The sequence below is a fragment of the Ursus arctos genome, unplaced genomic scaffold (assembly GCF_023065955.2).
Source record: "Ursus arctos isolate Adak ecotype North America unplaced genomic scaffold, UrsArc2.0 scaffold_5, whole genome shotgun sequence".
In the NCBI taxonomy this organism is placed as follows: Eukaryota; Metazoa; Chordata; class Mammalia; order Carnivora; family Ursidae; genus Ursus; species Ursus arctos.
Genome location: NW_026623067.1, coordinates 27,345,206 through 27,366,451, shown reverse-complemented (window position 1 = coordinate 27,366,451; position 21,246 = coordinate 27,345,206).

Genomic DNA, 21,246 nt, shown 5'->3' with positions numbered 1-21,246 from the left:
TGGGCCTGTTTTCAGGGTTCAAATCCCACTTTCACCATTCAGCTTTTGGAAAAGTCCTTTATATTTATGAGTGTCACTCATAAACTGGAGTTAAGAATCCATACCTTTAAAGGTTTCTGTGAGAATCTGAGGTAATGCAAGTGATTAATTTTTGTGAGCCTTGGTTTAGTTGTTTATAAAATGAAATTAATAACGCAGATCTTGAAAGGTTGTTTTGAGGATCTCACGTAACACATATAAATTAACCTGCACAGTGCTTGGACTATAGATAGCATTGGTCAATAAATCATCACTACCTGTGGGAAGGGCTCACCAAATATTCTTGAGTCCTTCTATGCTTCCCAGCCTACCTTGCTGTAAGGTTGACATCACGTGACCATGTCTGACCAATGAAATGGAAGTGGAGAAGCAGCATTTTATGGGCCAAGACAGTTAAAAGCCAGTATGTTTTCTGCAACTCCTTCTACCTCCATAGCAGCACCGTTGATGATGGTGTAGCTAGAATATGCAAGGAAACCTGGATCCCCGAGTCGCTATCAAAGGAGAACTTCACAGAACTTCTGGACTGTATTGGACTTCATGTGAACATGATCTAAAAGTTGATTGTGTTAAGGCATTATGATTTGTTGTTTTTTTTTATTACTGTAGCTTAGCCTAGCATTGTACGTCATTATTATTGTTGTTCTTGTTTTTATTAGTATTACTTTTGAATTGAACAGAACAATTCACAAATGTTGGCGCATTTAGTGGTACGCAGAGCCAGAGTGTTGGCTCCTGTACTTGGTAATAGGGACATAAAAATGTTGCTGTTGCATGTAAAACCCCTGGTTCTTCCACATCAATTCCAAGGAGGTCAAGCTAAAATAAAATAGGAAGGAGAAAAAAGTGCATTAAATTTTCCGTTTGGCTCACCAGCTAATCCTCTTTATTCAGGCTACCTTATTTCCTTGAAACCCTGACTCTAAGAGTCAATGCATATTTTGTCAATTAATAAGTCTATGACTTATTAAAAAATGACGTCCTTTTCTACCAAAGTTTTAGGAAATGATGTATCCTCCCTTCTAAATTTCATTGGCTCAGTAATGCTCCATGCCTTAATAAAAGGTCTAATTAAAAGTGTTGTGCACAGTACCTTTGCATTAAGAATAAATTCCACAATCAGAAATTCTCAGATGGGCAGCCGGGCATTCAGAGTTTAGCCAGCAGCAGGTATGAGCATAGAGTCAATATCTGTGTTTTTATTTTTGGAGGGGCTATCACTTAAACTACATTGAAAACCTCCATTTAACCATTTTTTTTTTAATGGTGTGACTCAAAAAATGATTTCAGATGCAGTTCTCTTTGGGAAGACTGGTAGAAATAATAGCTTGATGGGCTGTTCCTTTGCAGTTGTTACCAAAAACTTCCAGAAATAGACATAATGCAAGGGACCAGTGCAAACTATGGCAAGACGTTAGTACCTGACGGAGTTTAGGATATGCTACCCCCAAATATGCCATTTTGGAATCTTGATTATTTTGAGCTGAAATCACCTGAAAACAGCAGATACAGGAAGAACTCTCTGACTTAGCCTGCCTGTCCTTCCTTCCTTCCTTCCTTCCTTCCTTCCTTCCTTCCTTCCTTCCTTTAAAGATTTTTAAAAATCTATTTGAGAGGGAGCAAGAGAGCACATGAGCAGGGGGAAGAGGCAGAGGGAGAGGAAGAAGCAGACTCCTGGCTGAGTTGGGAGCCCAACACAGGGCTGATCCTAGAACCCTGGGATCGTGACCCGAACCAAAGGCAGACACTTAACCAACTTAGCCTTTTTTTACCTAAAAACAGGCCATGAAAAAGATACCCTCCCTGTACCAGGAACAAAAGAACTTATTCTTATGGACAGAGCCTGGGAATTGATGCTGAAATGGAGCTGTGCAAACAAATGTACTCAGATAACCTCATGTTCTAGTTCTGCCTCTCCATGTATCTCCTTGTATTTCCCATGTTTACTGCCTCCAGCTCAGACCTCTTCATCTTATTATTTTCCACAAGTTATCATTTCCTTGTCAAAAAGGTATAAATGCTTTCTGCTCCAGTCATTTCTTCAGGTTTTCATTCTCTCGTGAAGTCCACCAACCCCCCCCCCCCCCGCCCCCTCATGCGCACAGGGGAAGGGAGAGAAAACTGAATGGGAAGAAATCAGAAAGGAGACAAAGCATGAGAGACTCTGGATTCCGGGAACCAAACTGAGGGTTACAGAAGGGAGGGGGTGGGGGGATGGGGTAACCGGGTGATGGGTTTTAAGGAGGGCACATGTTGTGATGAGCACTGGGTGTTATACGCAACTAAAGAATTGTTGAACACTACATCAAAAACTAATGATGTACTCTATGTTGGCTAACTGAACATAAAAAGAAACAAAAACAAAAGCAAAAAACTTGCATGCTTTTCTCCTGTTAATCTGCCTTATATCCATTTAATTGTTAAGCCCAGCCAGAGACCCTAAAGGGGTAGAGGAGAATTTTTCCTCCCCTACATTACCAAAGTAATGTCAGTTTGGAAATTCATGTCAGGCTCCAGAGAAGAGGCTATTCCATAGGTCAGGAGATTAGGAACTGAGGTGGGATGTATAATGCATTGGGAAATAGGCCCTGAACCAACAGAGAGCTGGATCTCGTTCTTTCTGAATGCTGCCTGCACACCTGGGAAGGAGGCAGGCAGCGGGGGTGAGGGGCAGGCTGCAGTCTTAAGGATGTGGAACAAAGTTAACTCTCAGTCCAGTTTGAGAAAAGAGAGAATGCTTTTGACACATAGGAAAAATGCTAATGTTCATTAAAGATATTATAAAAGAAATATATGTGCATGGACTTAAAAAATAGTATCACTTGACAGGATTTGAGGTTAAGAGGGTTTTTATAACTTTAGCCTAAATATAGAGAGAGGGCTTTATTATCAGCTTAATATGGTCTTTGGTTCCGGACATTCCATGACAGAAAAAAGAGCAAAGACAACAAACAAACATACACATATACCAAGCAAAAAAAAATCCCACACATCTAATGAGACTCCTTAAATCTCCAAATAAGCCATTGTGATGTAGAAATTCTTGGATAGTCATAACAAGTGGGTCTAACTTAAAAACTCTCCTGGACAATCATGAGCTATGAATATACATTCAGAAGGATTAGAAGAAATCTACATAATAAATTGCAGACACATTTCTAATAGGGAGAAATATGCAGGGGAAAAGAAGAGGCAGGTATTCTGAAATTAGAAGAGCCTTTGTGCTGTCTTAGCAGCAGAATCACTGTCCAGCACAATGACAGGCTTGCTTTCCTAACAGTAGCAGCAAACACCTAGTTCCCCTGCAGCAAGTAAGAAACCCTCCAGGAAAAGGAAAAGAAAATACTCCCCCCACGGCTTCTCCCACTTTCCAGAGCAGCTGCCTCCTATAAGAGACCTGCCCAAGGTCTTCCCTCAGGTCAGCTCAGTCGGGTTAACCACCACCTGTAGGCCTCCTAACTACCTCTGCTCCAGTTCTTTCCTAAAGCGGTGATTCGCACAGTCTAGCATTGGAATCACCTGTAGAGTTTATCACAGCGGAGACTGCTAGCCCCACTCCCAGGGTTTCCGATATAGTCCTTCCGGGGTGGAGCTCCGGAATCAGCCTCTCCGAAGGTCCCCTGGAGATGCCGTGGCTGCTGGTCTGGTGGTCACCCTTGAAGAACTGCTGCGTTCATATATGCAGTAGAGGTATGTTTATAGCAAATTATATTTATTAACAAAGTGAACCCTTTTCTGTAATCCCGGAGCATGCCTACCAATCACTTTTTCTTGCGAGACGATGAGCGCTTAAAATGTGTCTTAAAATGTGTGAATTCTCAAGTGACTGAATCTGTCAAGTGTTGGGCAAAACTTACAGGCCAGATTTTCTAATTTCGTCCTTTATTTCCTTTCTTTATTGGACTTTAAATACAACTTCACCAATTGTGCTTCAAGCCAGTATCTCTGGACTTGGGGGTAAAGGCTCTCTTCCTCTCCAGCTAGCTGTTTATCAGGGATAGGCTCGCTCTTCCTTGTTCTTCCTCTTCACAAGTAAGGGTGATAGTCTAAGGAATACATTAACTTTAGTAAAATCATCGTAAATAGACAAGATATTATTATAATCTGTTGTACTTATCTCACCTCCATCTCAGAAATAGCACTACTCAGTCCTAAGTGTTTTCTTTTCTATTGATCTTCTGTTATTTTTTCCTCTATGGAAAACATGATAGAATCCTTACAGATGAGAATTTAGTTTAATTCCTTTTATTCATTCTGAAAATTCTTTTTTCTTTTCTTCAGGCTCCTGACATGTTAGCATCACTTTGTGTCTCACGGTGTCCCAGCTTGCTTTTTGCATTTGCTTGTTTTCATTATATATATATATTTTTTACTGTGGTAAAATGTATATAGCAAAGTTTACCCTTGTAACCAATTTCAAGTGTATAATTAAGTGGCATTAAGTACATTTACAGTGTTGTGCTACCATACCAATATCCATTTCCCCAACTTTTTCATCATTCCAAAGAAACCCAGTGCCCATTAAACGCTAACTTCCTATTCTCCTCTCCCACCAGTCCCCAGTAACACCCATCCTACTGTCTGTCTTTACGAATTTGCCAATTCTAGGTACTTGTAGATATTCAGTGGAATCCTGCAATATTTCCCCTGTTGTGTCTGGCTCATTTAACTCACCACGATGTTTTTAAGGTTCGTCTCTGCTTTTATCATCTCTATTTCTTCTTAGATCTCTCCAACAGAGTTTGCATTTTCTGTCGTGTTCTTTCTCTCATGTTATTTCATGGTCCTCCTTCCTTCCTCCCCTCCTCCCCCCCACCTTTCTTGGGGAGAAAACTGAGTCTACCTATACTGAAGGTAAGGATTCTGGAATCATTGATTTTGTTTGGCTTTTCCTAGCAGGTGAATAGAGTTTTGCGTGCTGATTATTCAGTCTGTGACTCGGGAGTAGGGCTTCACTGAAATCTCTGCTCTCATCTTGATGCATAACCAGCCACTGCAGATAGAGCCGGCCCAGAACAATTTAGGTGTCTCTGAGAATTTTTCCAAGAGCTCTTTCTAGACCCTTTTAAAATAATATCTAAAGCTGAGGACCTCAGAAATAGGAAAAAAGAAAAAAAAAAAGAAAAAAAGAAAAAGTTGTAGTGCCTGGGTGGCTCAGTTGGTTGAGCATCCAAATCTTGGTTTCAGCTCAGGGTCACGATCTCATGGGTCATGGGATGGAGGCTCACATACGGGCTCCGTGCTCAGCGGGGAGTTTGCTTGAAGAGTCTCTCCCGCTGCCCCTCCCCCCCACCTGTACTTGCAGTCTGTTTCTCTGTAAAATAAATAACTCTAAAAAAAGAAAAAAGAAAAATACCTGTTAAAAGTCATGTTGCATAGGCTTTATCTGCAACTCAACCACCTCTTTAGCATTTAAAGTAGCTATTGTTTTTTTCTCAAATAATGAGTGAACAAAGTTAAGTACTAAGGTGGTGAAGAAGTTTAAAAAATGGGAGAGACCCGCATTTCGTCTCAGATAGGCTCTTCCTCCCATGTGACAGGGCAGCAGCACAGGAATCTCCGTTGAAGGGGAGAAAACCAACAATCTCCTAGATCCAGTTAGAATGGTGGTTACCACTGCTTTCGATTACGTAGTTCAGGCTGTGTATCAATTTGTTAAAGTTGTGGAGAACTTACGGGTGCCTCCAAGGAAAGTAACTAATATAGCTAAAAGCACTAGATCAAAAGAAATCAAGTTTTCACCAATAGCAATGGGTTCCTTTTACATTCTTTAAAAGTCACACTAACTTATAAACTGCTTGAAAATTAGACTGTGCTCAATGACTCCCCAGCTATCACTTAGAGGATATCTCGTATCCAATCAATCAAAGAGTGTTTTTGTTCATAATTATCTCATTAATATATGTGTATACAACTCTGCACACATAATTTGAAAAAGTCTAGTTAGCTACTAGTTTCTTCTTTTTAAAAATTGCTTATTGGTACTAATGAATCACTGATGTTATTAACAAACAGGACTCTTTCTTTCCTTTTGTACATGACAGACTCCACAACTCCACGCACTCAGAAAGTAGAGAGACTCTGCATTGTTGTTGTTGTTTTTTAAAGATTTTATTTATTTATTTATGTGACAGAGAGAGAGACAGCCAGCGAGAGAGGGAACACAAGCAGGGGGAGTGGGAGAGGAAGAAGCAGTCTCTCAGCGGAGCAGGGAGCCTGATGCGGGGCTCCATCCTAGGACCTGGGATCACGCCCTGAGCCGAGGGCAGACACTTAACAACTGAGCCACCCAGGCACCCCGACTCTGTGTTGTTTTAACTGGATTTGTCATTCAGTAGGCCAACCTTGGCTTCATTCCCAAGTTCAAAGTTACTTAAGCAAAATGGGAAACACAAATAATACTATATATGCCTTTTATAGGCAGATAAAATAGAAAGCACTTACCTAGAAACATCAGCCTTGCACATTCATTTTGCCTCAATCCTTGATATTACATACGCCAACTCATCATCATCTGTCTAGAAAATTATGTTTAAAAAGTGGCTCACACCACAGAATCAAAGAATGAGGAAGTGACTGCAATGTTAGAAGTTTTACTCCTCTGCCTATCTTGAACCTCTGCTTCCAGTAAGAACGTGAAGCATTTAATCCGTGTTGCTGCTCTGTTTTCCAGCAGGGAACTTCTTAATAGTTATTAAACAGAACGTTTTCCTTCTATTTCTAGTTCTTCATTCAGTCTCTAATACCTTGAGCGCTAAGATAATTTGAATCAATTCAGCCAAACAAATATTTGAAAGAAACTTTGTTAAGCCCTGCTTCCTATTTGAAGATTAGGGAGCAAAATTCCTCCTGGTAAAAAGTTTGCAACTTGGCAAGATTAAGGGGGAAAATAAGGTGAACATACACATTTGGTTAATACAACGCAAAGAAGGTAAAGGCTAAGGGAGAGTACAAAGTGCTCTCAGGGTGTGAATGGCAGAAGAGGTCAGGCTCCCTGGGAGGGATAAGGAAAAACTGAGGTGCTTGCACCTGATAAACATCTGGATTCTCCGAGTTTACTGTGCATCAGGATTATCTGGAGGATGTGTTAAAATACAGATTGCTAGGCACTACACTCAACCTTTTCGATGCAGGAGGTCTGAGGTGGGGCCTGAAAATCTGCATTTCTAACAAGTTTCCAGGTGATTCTCATACCTCTTGTTCAGAGGCAGTGCTTGGAGAATCATTGCCCTACAAAGGTTGAAAAAGAATAGAGAAACTTTCTCCCAGAGAAAGAGATGAGCATATTGGAGAGGCAAGAACTGAAGGGCACTTTAAATAATAATAAAGTACCTAGTGTTTTGAGCTTTCTTAATTTTGCCAATGAGGAGATAAGGTTCAGAGAGGTTTAAGAACTTGCTTGCCATCATAGCTAATGAACAGCAGAGTCAGGATTTGAACCTATGGGGTCGGCAGCACAGAAGATGATGCCTAACCGCTATGATTCATAGTGGGAAGCAGGACATCTTCACTGACACATTTTGTTAGGCAGTAATGGGACTTAAGGCTCAGCATGCGAGTTGCAGTTAGAGGCCTTAAATGCCAGGGCAAGGAATTTTATACTTAGGATGTTTAATAGAGATGTTTTTGAAAATTTTTAATCAAGATTGAGTAGAAGTGTATACAACCAAGAGGGGCAAAAGGATGGAAGCCTTGTTAGAAGTCTTCCACAATAGCCAAGTAAAAGGCAAGGAAGTCACAAGGGCAACTGCAGTTGGACTTGTGATGGACACAAGAGCTATTCTGTAGGTCAGCAACACTGGTGATTCCCAGTGTTTCTACCAACTGTGATTCCATAATTCCAAAGATTTCGTTAATGAAGCAAACTGGATTTAACTAAACAAAGAAAAAATGTTCCATCTGAGGTTATTATTTTCCCCATTATAACGCATTCACATTGTAACGAACAGTTGATAATCATCTAGGGCTCAAAGTCACATTATTGTCCTGGTTGTGATAAGAAGCACCAAATGAGCAAATGAGCAGATCTATAAAATTTTACTGCTTTCAGTTGCAGGTCTTTGTCACTGTACCCATATCCAAGGTCAATTACGTGATGGACATTTTAAATTTAAGTCAGATCTACAATTCGTGTTTCAGGAATTCTTCTGATGCCATCAAAAGCCAGTGGAATGTTTTAATAATCCCAAGATAATAAGTTATTTTGCTGATGTTAAATAATTATGGCCAAAACAAAGAAATCCCTGTGGTTTTGTGGGTAAATATATAACTTACACCAGGTTATTTAAAAAACGGAATATATCTTTCCTGTCTTATGGTTCGAAAAATACGGCATTTTGCTACCTGATAATGTGTGGGGGGCCTGTGTGTAGGAGTCAAGGAAAACTTTCTAAGTTCAGGCCAGGAGAGTATTGAGACAAGACAGGAAGTATTGAGAAGGGCCCCATTGGGAAGAATTTGGTGCTGAAGGAGAAGTAGATTAGGACATGTGTGTTGGGATGTCTCTTTAACTCAGGACTCCAAGGCAGGATATTGTTACCTATCAGGATGTATGAAAACAAGAAATATTGAGACTTTTTGAGTCAAGAAAACCAGATTGTTACCTCTCTGCAATACGACATATTTTAGCTTTTAGAATGCGGTTTTTGGACAAAATAAAACTTTCCTAATGCGGATCAAGACGTTCCAATTATACTATCACTGCCTGTACCCCTAAGCCCCATGGAAAGAAAGGAAACAAACGAATAAAAAAGGAAGCTTCCTTTACACATAACCGTGGTGGCCTACATGTATGTGGTCATGAAATAGTTAAGTAACAGGCCTCTGATAGTTGTAGCTCCAGAAAGCTCTCAATGAGGTGATCCATTTCTGCACAATAGGATCTAGTTTCTCCCCCATAGTACAGTCCAGCCCCAAAGGCGGTCATTCTCACACTGTCAAAGGCCAGAGCGCCTGAGGGCAGTCTTTTCACAGAGGCAGGTATTTTAGAGGGCTCTGGAGAATATCTCTCTTTAAGTTTCGGTATGTGTTCTCCAGCAAATTAGCAATAGCAAGATCTATAAATACAATTCATTATGTGTATTTGGAAATTGAATTTGGAGTAGTTACCAGCAAAGAGACTGAATATGCACCGCGAATTAGCATGTCAGCCTTGCGAAAGGAAATAACAGCCTTGGCACATACTAAGGTAGGAAATGAAACAGCCCCGAAATAGAGGATTCTCAGCAGATAACATGTAACTAAGATGATGCGGGGAAAAAAAGAGGGCACAAGTAAGACAGTAGCGGGTGTACGATTCCCAGTAGCTAAATGCAGCAGATGCATTATTCCTAGCCACATGCGGCTAAATGAGTCACCATTCTCCAATGAGGAAAAAATCCAAAAGAATGCTAGGGGGGAGCAATCCCAAACTCAATATTACTGACAATGAATATATGTAGGTATGCATGTATTTGCTTCAATGAGCTGATAAGGGAAGCTCTGCTTAGTTTATTTCTCAGTGGGGGCTGAGTCATCAACAATTAAATTTTTGCTTGCTTCATGGAGTCCACGAGTAGCAGAATTTGCCGAGTGTTGATAAGCAGGACCAGGTGGATCCGAGCAGCATTTGCAGCCAAGCCTGCGGTCCCCAGCACAGAGAGATTAGGGAGCATCCCCGTGTGTCTGAAGCTCCAGGAGCCCATGACCAGAGTCATTGCAGCCCTGGCAGCTTGGCAGAGCACACCTGGGGATACATGAAAACTTTAAGCATGAACCTTTAGTTCAAGGTTAACTGGAGAGCCTGAAGCAGGGTAATACGAGCTGTTACATCTTGTAATTAAAAGAGTTTGCTGTGTGGTTACCTGACATAGTTACTGAACGGCCTGCATGAAATGACATGCTGCATTCTGCAGTTACTGTGAATTACCTTATATCATCACCATGCCTTGGAAAGACAAAGAAAATGCAGGGAGAAGCTTTTAGCAGCAATTTGTAGCAAAGATGTTTGGAATAAGAACACATTGCTTGTTACCACTGGCTCTTATGTTAATCACCTAATTGCAAATTGGCTTTCATTAATGTCCGGATACCACTGGAATAATCTTATACCTTCTCTAGTCTGATATCCTGCTATTTATATTTATATTGAACATGCCTGTACATACAGATTTTTTTTTTCTTTTCAGAGGCATTTAATGGCTCCATTTTTACCTTTCTGCTTGGAGGCAGGGAAATAAGACTTGTGAGCCATGAGGCTGTATTCTGAACTCATAGCTTATAGATAGAATATAATATAAAAATGGAAGTGTTCTAAAAGGCAATACATAGATCTTTATGCACAGAAAAGCCTACCACAACATCCAAAATTCTGGAGAAGATACTTGCTGCCTTTGAATATTGCTCTCCTTTTACCATAGTCCATCCTGGCATTTTGACCTTCTCCCCTTAAAGGTAGTCAGGCTTGAAGCCACACTTCACTTGCTACATTCTAAAGATGACTGCCATCTTCTGTTTGAAAAGGGACAATAATCATCTGTTGCTTGTTAATATACAAAAACAAGAGAACAGTCTGCTTGGTTAGCCTGGCTCCTATAGGTGTGTACCATTCTACATACTCTCATGGAGCATGCAGGATCAACACCTGAATAAGTAGAGCTTAAGCGGACCAGTTTCCAATTGGCTAGTTAGTGCAGTGTTCTACCAAAGGAAAGGCACAAATGTACAAGTGGGGCTGGGCAGGTGTGTTCCTATTCCTTCTCCTTCTCTTTAAACTTTTCTCCTAATGTAAAATCTGTTTTTTATAGAAAATCATGTAGTACGAAAAAAAGTATAAAGAAGAAAACAATTACCCTTCCCCCAGTCTGAAATTATCAATATAAATGTTTGGCAACCTTTTAATTCATTTTTTTCAAGATTTGTTATTTCTACTTTCTGATACTTCCAGATATATTTATTAATTCATTATCTAAAATGAGCGTGTATGTTCATTGGTCGGGAAATGTTCTGAGCCTATAAGGATTACTTAAAAAAAAAAATCTTTTACATCAATTTAGCATGCAAATTACAAATGGTCCTTGGTAAGGGCAAAGAAAATGCAAAATTGTCCATCTATTATTCCATTTGTTGCTTAATACAGTGCCAATATATATGTCTGGTTTTTATGGGGTTTGTTTTTGTAGTTTTATTTTTTGTTTTTTGGGGGGGGTTTTGGCTAGTTAAAATACCACGGTCACTTTGATTCTGAATCTACCTACTCCCATAATTTTCTTTTTCATAGCATTGGGTTATATATTTTTACTGTCTTAATGAATTTATCTTGAAGTATATTTAATTCAACATGTATCTTTTATGAAAAACAAATATGTCTTATAAAATGTAACCTTAGGGAAATAAATAGAACACAGGCCAGTAATGAGGAAGCAGGGTAAAAGAAAAAGCTGTGAATGTAGCTTGAATTTGCAGTTTTACCTGTTTCATTAAAACCCTCTTTAATCTCAGGGGCGCCTGGGTGGCTCAGTCCGTGAAGTGTCTGCCTTCAGCTCAGGGGCTCAGGTCCTGATCCCAGGGTTCTGGGATCCAGCCCCTTATTGGGCTCTCTGCTCAGTGGGGAGTCTGCTTTTCTCTCTTTCAAAAAAATAAATAAAATCTTAAAAAAAACCCACAAACCCTCTTTAATCTCTGAATCACAGAAAAGAAACTATATGTTGTTTTAAAATCACAGCTAAACATCAACTTAATAGTTTCATTCCTAACAACTAAAAAAACCAGTTTGTCTAAAACAAAGGTTCTCCTCTTTATAATGGGTAGAACTTGTCATCGTATTTTTCAGAGGCTTTCTAAAAATTAGTCTACTGAATAAGGTGATAAAACCCTTTATCTCTGATTTAAAAACTTAATGACAGAAATGAAAATGTTGAAGGTAGGAAATAGGTTTTTGTCAGTGAGTTTAAGTGGGATTAATGAATGAATCCAGTTTTTGGTCTGTAAGCTTTTTCAAGTTGAGGTTTTCCAGGCTCTCTGGTGACTTTCACAAATAACTGTTATCCTGGAAGCACACCGGTTAATCTGGGCCCCAAACTGGTTTTCCTCGGATACCCTTAAATCAGGGGTTTAGCTGAAGCCTCAACTAAGCTCACCCAGCATTCAGGCCCGTGGGAACAAGTCTGAAAAATTTGCAAAAAGGAGGTAGGGAATATGCCGTGTTTATGAGTATGCTGAGCAAAATTTCATTTACAGAAAGAAAAGGTAACCAGTACTTGAGAAAAGGGGTGACACTGTGGCCACCCCCTCAAATTAATCCCTAACACTCAGATTAATCCCTGTTTCTTGTGTAATAGTTTCAGCAGCTTTGTCAGACGAGGGCCTAGCAGATTCAGGAGATGGAGCTTTGGCTCAGGGTTGTGTAGCCTCAGGATGGGGCCTTGGGCCTTTAATGGGCATCAGCTGTGGCCACGAACTTTGGTGTCCACAGTGGGCGTGAATATAGGACAGGAGAAGAGAAGTTTCTTGTGGAACACAGAAAAAGCAGTTTTTGAGAATTTTTGTACTTCTTGGGAGGAACTGACGCTGATTGGGGCAGAGTCAGGAAATACTGTTTTGTGATAATTTCTTTCACAACATTTATTTTTCTGGCTGCAGTGACCTAGGAAACATGAGTTTTCCTCTCACCTAGACTTTGTGCAAGAATAAAGATGAACCAAGGAGGGCAGAAAAGTCACCTCAGGTATGTAATGCATTTGAGACACTCTCAGCCAATTTTTATGTAAGTGAATTGCTTGGATCTTACCCATCTGCATGGTCCAAGTCCAAGTGGGTACCAGGCAGGATATGTCACATCAGAATGTCTATCAACTAATAAAGTATAATTTATTAAGACTTGCTGTGAAGGGTGAGGAACATATGCATTAGCAGTAAGGAAGCGAGGTAGGAGTGTCAAATACCTACCTCCAATAAATGTGCCCATAACTGTGTGTTTGGCAGTTGTCAATTATGGGATAAATGGCTACCAATAATTGTTAGGAGTCATTACAAATGCTACGTCTTATAGAGGAAATGTGTCTTTTAGGCTCCCATTGAAAGGCTGTCAAGTCCTGGGTCCCCCTAAGCAAGAGTTTAGATGGAGATTCAAGGCCCAGGTAGCTGGTAGGAAAGGTCAGAAGGACAGCTTTGTAGTCAGGGAGATAGAGCTTATCAGGAGAGGATACTAGGTGTAAGCTCTTGAGGCTAAGGGCCTTATTAGTTTTGTTCACTGCTAGAGCCCCAGCACCTAAAGTAGTGGCACTCATTAAACTGTTGTTGAATGAATGAATAAATGGACATGGAATGGAAACATCTCAGTCAGCAGAGGGACCAGCTTAAAGCAACCTAGATGAACACAGCTCAGTTTCAACTAAAATTAGAAGTAGTCAAACTAGGAAAGGACCATGCAGTCTTCCTCAGGAGGCAAGGAAGATGGTTTTGGTTCTGGGGTAGCTGGACAGAAAAATTTAAATCAAGGGCCACTGAAAATCCAACTGGACGCTTCATTAGCTATCTGTGTCCCCAGTTGCCACTTTCATGCCTATAGTCAAGAGAGTTTCGTAGACTATCTACTATGAGAAGGAATATAGGCTCTGTGTAGTTACCTGTTGCCGACTAACAAAGTTACCCTGAAATGTGGCAACTTACTTTGGAATCCAGGTGTAGCTTAACTGAGTGGTTTTGGCTCTGAGTCTTTGATGATAATGCTGCCAAGCAGTTCGCTGGGGCTGCGTCATGCCATGGCTGGACTGGGGTTGGCGAGTCTGCTTCCAAGCTCACTCACGGAGTGGTTGGTGGATCTCAGTTCCTCACTGGCTGTTGGTAGGCCATCGAGTTCTGGTCATGTGAACCTCTTCATAAGGCTGCTGGCGGGTGGGGAAAACCCCAAGGGAAGCCACAGTCTCTTAAAACCTAATCTCAGAAATGACATCCCAGTACTTGTGCCATATTCTGTTGTTGCAATTTTGGAACAAAGTGTCGGTGAACTAGTCTAGTGTGTGAATACCGGGAGACAGAGATCGTCAGGGGCCATCTTGGAGCCTGGCTACGGTATTAGCTATGAACACTGTTTCAAAAGAGTGTGTGGCCCCACAGGGACCCCCACTCATCTCACCCCTCAAAATAAAATCCAGAGATCCCTCCCACACATTTCTGCTACAGTATTTGAAATGGAATGGTTCTGAAGCCATCTAATTTGGGGCCCAAGGTCAGAAATTTATTTCCAGTCTAACATCTCTGGATCCCTCTCCTCTGTTCAAACTGTCAGAAGGGGCAGAAAGGAGTCACCTTTTCAATTCAGTTTTTATTAGTTCATTTTCTGGGCAGGAGAGTAAGGGTAAATAATTTTGATGACGTCAAACTCTCATTTTCTGGCTCGCACAACCTCTTCTTGACGTTGGGTTATTGTCACTGTAGGGGCTCCCTGAAACCTCTAGCACAGCCCTCAAGACAAGCTGTATCTCCATCTAGAGAGCCTTGCGGGCACGACAGTTGCACAGCTTCTGCTAGTAATTCAGAAGTCATCCGACAAGTAAAGACTTGAACCTGTACCCTGCTGCAGCTGGAGAGACTTCTGAGCTCCAACAGGCAGGGCTTTTTCCATGGGCTGAACTCAATAGGCTGTCCCCTGTTTGGAGTGTTTGTGTCTTCTCAGAGCTTGGTGAGGTGTTGCTCCTGCGGCTGCATTTATCACATGTGGGAAAGTTCTGCAAAATAAGTCCAGGCGTATCCTGTTTAAGATTCACGTTGGAGCACAGACACAAACTGAGTCCAGGATTTAGCTTGGGTCCAGTTTCCTCCCTCCTACCGCCACCCCGTCCCCGCTGCCTGGATGGGCAGTGCCCCAGTGCTCCCCACTGCAAACCTGGCTGCACCACAAGGAGTTAAAGCTGTCCCTCTGCACTCTGCGCGGAGCCACACCAGAGCAAGGGAGACTCTAATTGCTTCTCTAGAACCAGCAGGGGGATCAGTAGATGCAGTGATCTAATAGTTTTTTTCCACAGCTATTGTTCTGATCACATGAGAGCTCTTGGTTGTCCTTATAATCCAAATTTTCCAAACCCTGGTTTGGTAATTGTCATAGTTTGAGTTTGAATTAAACTTTAAGCCATTTTGTTCCTTAGATCCTTGAAGCTGTTGTACAATAAAAGTACAAATTACTAAACTTCAGCTGTTTCGTAAAACCACACCGTAGATAATAATTACAATGGTCTTTTCCATTGCTTAGATAAGCTCTGCTGGTATGGACTAATAAACTTTATCTCGGCATTCTGATGAGGAAGTGGTTTTATTAAACCACTGAGTGTGAGTCTAGCAATAGAATTCTTTACAGTAAAGTTAATGTAGGAAAATCTGATGCTAGTTTAAAGGGATAGGTCACTTATCAAAGTTTACTCTGATCTAATACGTTTTCTTCAGTAAATTTTATTATGAGGATACCGTCCAAATTGTAGACTAGTTATAGAAGTCATTTCTGCCAACTGGGAGCTGAGAAAGTCGTAATGTAAAGGACTTTTTATGTAGGTCTCTGATGAGAGAAAATAGTGCCTTCGTTTAACAAATGGGAGAGAAGACAAATGAGTGTTCTTGATGACCATATTCTTTTTCTCTGCTCTTCTTTGTCTCTTAAGAGTTTATGTCCTGATTTTACCCACCAACATGAGGTAGGACTGCTTGTCAAAAGCCAGTGTGTTTAGCGTAATCCACTTTCCAAGGAAATACACACATAGATTGTCCTACCTTTAACAAAAATTAATTAGCCTTTGCGCATAATGCTCTAAGAACTCTGGTGGGAACATGACAAAAAGGAACGTTCACTTGGGACTATGCCTGCAAAATATGACCAAGGCTATCTTATCTCATGGACAGGTACCGCCACTACAGTCACAGTGACTTTGAAAAAAAATGACCTTTACAAAGGTTACTTGATTCATCTGCTAGGAGTTAATGAGCACTTGTTGAATTTTCCTTTGTGTCAGGCAGAGAGGTGGGCACACTTAACAATGGATACATAGCATAGTTATTAAGAGCTTGAATTTTGGGTGCTAATTGCATGAGTTAGGTTTTTATTTCTGACATGCTAATTGTGTAGCCTCGGGCAAGTTATTCAACTTCTCTGTGCCTGGTTTCTTCAGCTATGAACTGGGGATAATAATAGTATCTATTTCATAGAGTTGATGTGAGGATTAAATGAGTTAACATTTAGAACAATGCCTGTCATCTCATAATGCTGTAGGTTTTAGTTATTATTGATACTATAAATATTATTTAAAAGAAACATAATCCTAATAGACTATTTTCATCTAAATCTTTCCCCATCCACACTTCTCATAGCATTTCTTATAGTCGATTTTTTAGTATGTTTAAAACAAATTTTTATGAGAGCTTCAAGAATTACAGCACTTTGCAACGTGAGACCCTTATTTTGTAATGCAAACCAGCCCTGGAGAAGCTATATGAATGGCTTGAAGTCAAAAACTCACCTGGTTGCATCGCCAGGATTAACATCCTGTTTATGCATCTAATACCTTAATTGTGGCTTAAAGGTCAGGATGGCATAGCTCTGGGGACCTGAGCTCAGACCCAAGCCAGAGAACTTCAGGCCCACTGCCCTGTCCACAAATCAACATGAATCCCTTCTCTACCAAAGCCAGATACTGTGGCTTTGAATGTCCCTTAGAAAAGAGTTCTGACCACTTTCACAGTCCCATGCATTCTTAAAGGTAGCATTTAATGCAAGCACAAAGAAAATGTGAGTTTCTCTGCCTTTTTCTATGGGTCAGCCATTGCATTGGTGACAGAAAGCAATGCAAATTAGCTTACACAAAAAAAGATTTATTAGAACCGAAAGATGTGCCTTGAGAGCTCTCCAGAAGACTAGTAGTTTCCATTCCATCAGAACTCCCTTTGTCTCTCATCTCTGCTTGACAAGCAGAATATTGGCTGAATTCTGTAACCCACCATTCTCTGCATAGTGGGGACACGGCTACCACAGTTTTAGACTGTGGTTCTTACAGTTTTCTGATTATGTGACCTAATAGGGCTGGCTTCCACTGTGCGCCCATCACTGTCAAGGGGAAGGGGGAGGTATGACAAGTGCCCATTGTGGGGTAGCAGAGCAAAGGGGAGGATGGAATTACCAACCATCCTTTTCTATAACAAAACTTTCTCTGACATTTAAAAGCCCAACACACCCTTCTGGATGAAAAGCATAGCAACTTGCCTACTGTTTATCATCGCTTAAAATTTTATAAGAGCTTATACTTGGCAGTCCATGGGGCAGTTGTTTACAAGCCATTTTATAGATGAGAAAACCAAGGATCTAACTTGCTGATGGTCACATATTTAACAACTAATCAAACATAAACTAGAACTGAGTCATTTCGTCGCATCAGAGATTATTTCCACCTATTTTACTCACAAGCAAGAGTATTCTAAAGTTTATAGAAAAAAAGAGAAAGCATTAAATACAGTGTGCTAGAACCTGGTTCAGTGTAGAATCAATACATATTTGTGGAATGAATGAATGTCTTGCCCATGTCAGAGGGCAAGGCCTTAACAAGGTGAGAAATACGAATGAGGATCTGTGCAACCACGAAACCCCACTAGCTTCTCTTGACATGCATCTACCAGCGCTGGCACTCTTGTTGAGTGAGTACTGGCTGAGGGAAGTTTTTCCTTGTTTTCTTTCCTGAGTCAGATTGACAGATCCTTGTGTTTGACTTTAAATTGATTATGACAGCACGTCCTGTTTACTTGGATTAGTTCACAATTATTCTTTTTGTCTTCTGTTCTGTAACACAGGGTTACTTTTTTGTACCTGCCGGATGCTTAACATGTCCTTTATGTGTTTGACTTTGTTTAGTTCTCACAAATATGTTTCGTAACTGTGTTTAATAGCCCAATCAGTTGATAGGATTGGGGGGTGGTGGTAAGGAGAGTGAAATGCTACAAGCTCTTTTGCTTGGCTACTAAAGAAATGATTCATTTCATATTAAGTGTTGCTCAAAACAATTCTTAAAGGGATCCAATTTACTAATTAGATCAATCATGATGTCCTCACTGAGAGTTTAGATTTCCAAAATCAGAACTTGATGTGGTGAGTAGGGACTGGAGAATATAGTTTTGCAAAGAACCTACTTCTGTTTCAAACCTGGGAAACTGCTGACCAAATCTCAGAGAAGTTAAGAACATAACCCCTATGCTGCATAATTATCAGTGAAACCAGTTTTTTAAAATGACACCTCGCCACCAAATAGCCAACAATGGAAGTATTTCATAATTGGCAGCCACTCACCCTTTTCGGCTTTCATTGAGATGAGAGCTGAGATTCAATCTGTAGTTTTCCCTTTGAAGCTCCAGGATCTTTGTAAAGAAATTAATTTACCTTTCATGGAAGTGAGGGCCTGGCCCAGACTATATGCTATGGAAAATTTCCATGTGCCATCTTGTGGAGCTGTTCAATTAGTGATCAGAGAATTCAATATACATTCTGACCAGACCCATGACTGCTTACTTGGGTGATTCACTGTGCCACCTCCCATTTTACCTAATTATGAATGCAAACACTAGGCTATATAAATACTGGCTTTGGGGGCACCTGGGTAACTCAGTCAATTCAGCGTCTGACTCTTGAATTTGGTTCAGGTCATGATCCCAGGGTCATGGGATGGAGCCCCACATTGGGCTCTGCACTCTGGAGTCTACTTGAGATTCTCTCTCTCCCTCTGCCCTTCTACCCACTCTCTCTCTAAAATAAATAAATATTAAAAAAAAAATACTGGCCTTGTACCTACAAGGAAAGCAATTAACTACATTTAGGATCTTATTTCTAGATTCTCACTCATTATATTTTTCCAGACCAAAGACATTCACAAATCTGGACTATCTTTTGGTATTGAGGAGTTTCCCCATAAAATAGTATACCAGCAGTTTTCTCAAAGCATGTACCATGTTTGGGGAACCTTGTTGGTTCTATCTTCCTTGTTCTCCTATATAATTTTACTTTGCATGTCTTTCTTCATTCTTTTTCTTTCTTTGTTCTTATCAATCTTTTTTTTACATATATATTTTTAAAAATATTTTATTTTTATGTAATCTCTACACCCAACATGGGGCTTGAACTCACAACCCTGAGATCAAGAGTAACATGTGGTACAGACTGAGCCAGCGAGGCACCCCACATGTATCTTTTCTATAAATTTTCTAGTGCTCTTGGTTTCTATGCATTCTTTATACTCTTTTCATTGAGTTTCCTGGTGTTTCTAAAGAGATCTCCTTGGAATGATAAGTATTTAATAAGAGAAGCACTTAGGTCCAATAGCATTGTTAGGTTTGGCTTTTGGTCTTCAGAGTCTTAATTTCTCTGCCAGTCATTCTAATAATACCTCTGAGTGTAGAGAAAACTTCTCAGTTTCAGATGGTCCTACCAACAATTTTAAGTTCTATAAACCATGTCATTGTCCTTATACTTCTAAGAATTAATATTTTTCCATCATCCCAGATTTCTTTCTGGACAAAGACAAGACTGCCCTCTGGTCTTTGTTATCAAGCTTAGAGCTAATTTATGGTGAATTATTTAGAAGTGGAAGATCCTAGTCATTGCCTAACTTTGGGACCCTAATAGATCATGTGTCTATTTTACTGCAAGCCACTATGGGACTTGAACAACTCCAGGTATAGACATTCCATCTGTCTTTAAGTCCTCTTCTCAAAATACTACTTAAAATTATTGGTTCTCATTTAGACCCTATTCTTTTTGTCCATCTTGAGTGAATTCCTCTGCACACTGGGTATTAAATTAAAGCCACTTTCTTTTATTTTCAAGCAATCTCTTGAACGCTTTTTGCTTTGTTTGCTTCTTCTGTGTCTCCAAGAACACTAGGGAGCCAGGAAGAGGCAAGAACCTGGCTTTCCCTTCCCAGCAAGGAAAGAAAATTAGGCTGATCAGCTCCCATTGCCTCTGACCTTCACATCATGTCATTGTTTAATACTGCTCTCAGGAGAGGTGGTGTTTGTTGTACCTGGGTTGACTGTATGCTTCTAGACTGATCTAGACCTTGTCTAGGACCCTGAGTCCTTAGAGGGAGTCCAACACTTCTGTAAACACTAAGTTTGACTCCCACACAGGTACCTCTCAGGGTGTTAGTAGGTATCAGGTGTGCTGGGTTGACTTCTTGCTACTTACAGGCCCACAACTACAGCTCCCCACGTTCCTTTGGAATCATTGAAAGAGTTGATTTCCTCATACTAAGAACAATGGTTCAACCTCTCTTCCGAGGATATCTTAGTAACTCAAAGGTGTTTTATCCTCTAAGAAGTTTTCCGAGTGATTCCAAGGAAGCCCACAGAGGATTATTGTCCCCAGGGCACAATCTCTAGAGATATGAGGTTGATTTCATGGCAGTTTTCTAGATGACTATATAGTTTGTTTAATTTGTTTCCTAAACTGTGACATTTCTGAAAGGGTACTATTAACAATTACATAAGGGCTCTAGTCCTAGACAAGGCAAACTGGGATGTTTGTTCACTATAAACTTCTTTCACTAGAGAGGAAAAGGAAAAAAAAATTAATCTATGGTGGGCATTCTACAATAGATAAGAGTGTACTAACTTTTAAACCTCAACAGAAAAATGAAGTTTTGTCTTCAAACAGAAGTGTGTTTTATACTACTGAAACAAAATCCCATAACTAACTCTTCTTTATTGACATAATCAACATTTATTGAGCAACAACTACATGCCAGTTCATACTAACCACGGGGGATACATGTATGAATAGATACAGTTCCTGTCTGTTTTTTTGAATAAAAAAATCATGTCAACTTCCACATCTGATGTTTGTCCTGTGAAATTGCTGGTGTTTTAAATTATATGAAAATTAAAATTATGTTTGATGCTTTAGTGAAGTCTTTTTTTCTTACTATTTTATTTATTTTTTAAAAAGATTTTATTTATTTATTTATTTATTTGAGAGAGACAGAGCACATGAGGCAGGAGAGAAGCAGAGGGAGAGAGAGAAGCAGTCTCCCCGCTAAAGAGAGAGCCACAGAACTTGATCCCAGGCCCCGGGGATCATGACCTGAGCCAAAGGCAGATGTTTAACTAAGTGAACCACCCAGGCACCCCTCTTCTTACTATTTTGAATATCCTTTCATATAAATAGCATTGAAGGAATGGTTTGAATTGGGGCTATGCCAATATTTTATT